The sequence below is a fragment of the Prionailurus viverrinus genome, chromosome X (assembly GCF_022837055.1).
Source record: "Prionailurus viverrinus isolate Anna chromosome X, UM_Priviv_1.0, whole genome shotgun sequence".
In the NCBI taxonomy this organism is placed as follows: domain Eukaryota; kingdom Metazoa; phylum Chordata; class Mammalia; order Carnivora; family Felidae; genus Prionailurus; species Prionailurus viverrinus.
This window is the reverse complement of record NC_062579.1, coordinates 23,385,568-23,389,703: the sequence shown is the minus strand read 5'-3', so window position 1 is coordinate 23,389,703 and position 4,136 is coordinate 23,385,568. Positions and strand designations below refer to the sequence as shown.

The window sequence follows — 4,136 nt, the reverse complement described above, 5'->3', positions numbered from 1 at the left end:
GAATAGGGGAACAAATCAACAGTTGAAACTAAAAAAGCAGCCCTATACCACAAATGCAAGGTTACCCAAGAGCCAGAGAAGACAAAATAGCAGAGGTCTGGGGTGAGAATCACGCTACCGAAGACGTGATAAAATGCCCCTCTGCTCGGCGTCCCCACCCCCACCCCCCCTCTTGGAGTAGATGCGCTGCTCAGAGCAGCAAGGGTTTGGATTGGATCGACCAGACTGAATTCTCAGGAGATAGAACTCCAGGAAGTTAGCCGGGAGCTCTAGCCAGGTATCACAGACATTATTAGTCAGGCTCTTGTTTTTTCCCTTTGTCTCCGTAGGCTAAAAAATGAAGGACGCTTGCTCAAAAAGCTAAACATGGAAGTAAGTACCCTACGATCCGGCCATCCTACTGCTGAGTATACACCCAAAAGAATTAAAAGCAGGGACTCAGATAGATTTGCACACCCGTGTTCATAGCAGCTTTGTTCACAACAGCCAAAAGGTGGAAACAACCCAAACATCCATCAACAGATGAATGGATAAACGAAATGTGATATACACAAGCGGTCCCTGGCTGGCTCAGTCAGTGGAGCATGTCGACTCCTGATCTTGGGGTTGTGAGTATTTGAGCCTCAAGCTGGGCATAAAGCTTACTTAAATAACCAAATAAATAAAAATTTGATATCCACATACAATAGAAAACTACTCAGCCTTAAAAAAGAAGGAAATTCTGACATATGCTACAACACGGATGCACCTTGAATGCAGTATACTAAGTAAATAAGCCAGATACGGGGGAAAAAAAATTGTATGGTTTCACTTCTACGAGGTATCGGGGATAAGCAAATTCATAAAGGTAGAAAGTAGAATAGAGGTGACCAAGGGTAGAGGGTGGTGGTTATTGTTTTATGGGTACAGAGTTTCCGTGTGGGATGATGAAAAAGTTCTGGAAATGGAAAGTGGTGACGGCTGTTGTGAATGCACGTAACGCCACCGAACTGTCCCCCTAAAAACGGTTAAAAGGGTAAATTTCATGTTACGTATATTTTACCGCAATAAAAAAATGTTCCCCCCAAAAGTGAAAGGCACAGGCTTTCTATTAGAGACACAAATAACGGCACCAAACGCCAGACACAGGGTCGCCTGGGTGGCTCAGTCAGTTGAGCATCCAACTTCGGCGCGGGTCACGATCTCACGGTTTTTGAGTTTGGCTCTACCTTGGGCTCGCTGCTGTCCACACAGAGCCCACTTCGGATCCTCTGGCCCCCTCTCTGTCTGCCTCCCCTGCACTCTCACGCTCCCTCTCTCTCAAAAATAAGGAAATATTAAAAAAGAGAGAGAGACAGAGCCAGATAGAGAAGGATTCCAGTTGGTAAATCAGGATGGGGACGGGGATGGGAAGAATCAAGTTAAGACTTCACGGAAGAAACCTCTATCAGCTGGGCCGTGGAGAATTTCAAGCTGGAGATTAGAAGGAAGAGGATAGAGGGCGGATACATTCCAGGCCGTGAGCGTGAGCAAGGGCAGCAGTCAGAGAAGCATGTAGCATACCTAAGAAATGGTGATCAGTTGTTTGTTTACTCATTGCATCTCCTATTTTCCCCTGGTGGGAGCGCTGATACTCCTCCTTGGGGCTGTGTTAGGCAAGAGCTAGGTGCTCAACACTCCCTAGAGTGCATGCATCACCGAAATCTCCCCCGGCGCTTACCTTGAAGAGGCATAAGCCTCAGCTCCGTGCAGAGGAACGTTTCCACTTGAATCGTACTAAAGAAGTGTACATACTTATGTAATATACAAGGAGAGGGAGTCATTGTGTTCTGAGGAATTTCATGCACAGAATCTGTTTACATATCGTCAGAGGCATGGATGGATAATACTTCCGAGATGGGAACTGCAGTGTTCTCTCCCCCATGCTTCCTTCTTTGTTTCTCCCTGCTCAAGCAGGTGGAAGAGGGTGTCCAAGGTGCCTCAAGGGAAAGACGCAACAGGGCGGTGCGTGGCTCTGTTTTCTTTCTGTGTTGCACTTGAGGTATTTTTGACATATAACACCGGATTCGTTTCAGACGCGGGGTTTAGATCCTTGCGAAAGTTAGGCATGGCTCTTTTCTCCGTACCCGACATTGTTTTGAACCTCTTTAAAATCAACAAGATAGAAGTTTCTGAACACCAGTGGTCCGCTTGGCTTATTTGTGCTTGTGGGATTGATTTTAACTTCATTCCCTGCGCCAGACCATTCCAGAAGGGATGTCAAATAGTGTGTTAGCTGCACAGCTTCAAGCCTTCTGCTGCAGACGGACTTCGTCTTCCGACTTGTGAACTTCTCTGCCTCACAAGCTGCTTCAGTTTACCTGATCTGAGGAGTGGACTGACCTCACTCTACAGCGAAGCCCTGGAGGCCCGCCAGCTTGCCTTTTTGAAGGGAGGGAGATCTTCCTACCGTTTTGTTACTTGTCCTTGGGCAGCACTAAAGAGCTGGGGAGACAGCCAAGCTGACCTTCATACCTTATCCAGGGGCAATCTCTCTCTAGGAACTGCATCAAACAAGACGTGAATATAATTTCTCAAAACAAAGTCCGAAGAGCACGCAACTCTTGATGTCAGGATCATGAGTTCAGATTACTTTAAACATTTTTTTTTAATTTTTTTTAAATAATTTTTTAAATGTTTATTTATTTATTTTGAGAAAGAGTGAGAACTGAGGAGGGGCAGAGGGAGGGGGAAGAGAAAATCCCAAGCAGGCTCCACGCTGTCAGCAGAGCCAGACACGGGCCTCGAACTCACTAACCGTGAGATGGTGACCTGCGCTGGGATCAAGAGTTGGATGCTTAATCGAGAGAGCCATCCGGGAGCCCCTTAAATAAATTTTTAAAAAATTATCTGTGACCCACTTCAGACCTATTGAATCAGGACTTTGGGAGGCAGAAAAGTGTTTATTTGGTCCGTAAGGGGGTGTGAATGAGAACGCTCATCAAAGAGCTGTTTGTCATGGAAGGATTTGGAACGACAATGTATCAGCCGTGATACCTTGGATAAGCAAAATGTGTGCAGTCATACTGCAGTTAGAAACAAGCAAGGAACGGGATGTACCATAGAGCAAGGTGACAAAGAGTTGAACAAAAATTGCAAGAGACCTGATGTGGAGCACAGTAACATTTTGTACATTTAAAACGAGTATGTTTCGGCGTCGGGCTGCAGGAGAAGATGGCGGTCTCGCCAGGAGTTAAAGTTCCTCGTAATTTTCACTTGTTGGAAGAACTTGAAGAAGGACAGAAAGGAGTAGGCGATGGTACGGTTAGCTGGAGCCTTGAAGAGGATGAAGATATGACACTTACAAGGTGGACAGGCATGATTACTGGGCCACCAAGGACAAATTATGAAAACAGGATATATAGCCTAAATACCCAGAAGTGCCTCCATCACTTAGATTTGTAACCAAAATTAATATGAATGGAATTAATAATTCCAGTGGCATGGTGGATGCACGGAGCATAGCAGTGTTAGCAAAATAGCAAAACTCATATAGCATTGAAGTTGTACTTCAAGAGCTAAGACGTCTAACGATGTCCAAAGAAAATATGAAGCTTCCACAGCCACCAGAAGGACAAACATACAACAATTAATTTTAGTGGATCTCAAACTTGTCTTAAATCAACAGCCCTTCTACTCATGTTCATGTCTTGATTAAATATCACAATGCAAAATAGCCACCCATTAAGTGAAAGGATTCCAGCTGGTAAACATGACCTGGACATTTGTAAGAATATATTTAATATCTGTACACCATCATGTTTTCAGCTTACAGGAGGAAAAACGCAGCACCATTTTTTTTCTCTTGTTAAGGCACTGTCATTTAAGCATAAACCTGGAGTACTCAAAATAGAATTCAGGTTTACAACATCCCAAGATGGCTTTGAAAAGAAGTGCAACTTTAGAAGCCAAGGTCAGGCGACCCCATAATAGGCCACTTAGGCACGAAATGGCATGCTTTATCCATCTTGCTTAGCGAAAGAGCTTCAAGTTGAAATTGTCTAAAGTGGCAGGTACGATGAATCTTGTCACAGAGTGTGTTAATTTTTGAAGCGGTGTGGGTGCTGACTGCGAGCAATATGAAAAATAAGTTCAGGGTTGTTTTGATACCTGTATTT

At 44.5% G+C, this 4,136-nt stretch overlaps 1 pseudogene; it reads left to right on the top strand.

The window, feature by feature from the left end:
• The first annotated feature begins 3,184 nt into the window (after window positions 1-3,184).
• On the top strand, window positions 3,185-3,678 carry LOC125157535 (ubiquitin-conjugating enzyme E2 variant 2-like; annotated as a pseudogene).
• Window positions 3,679-4,136: the final 458 nt, after the last annotated feature.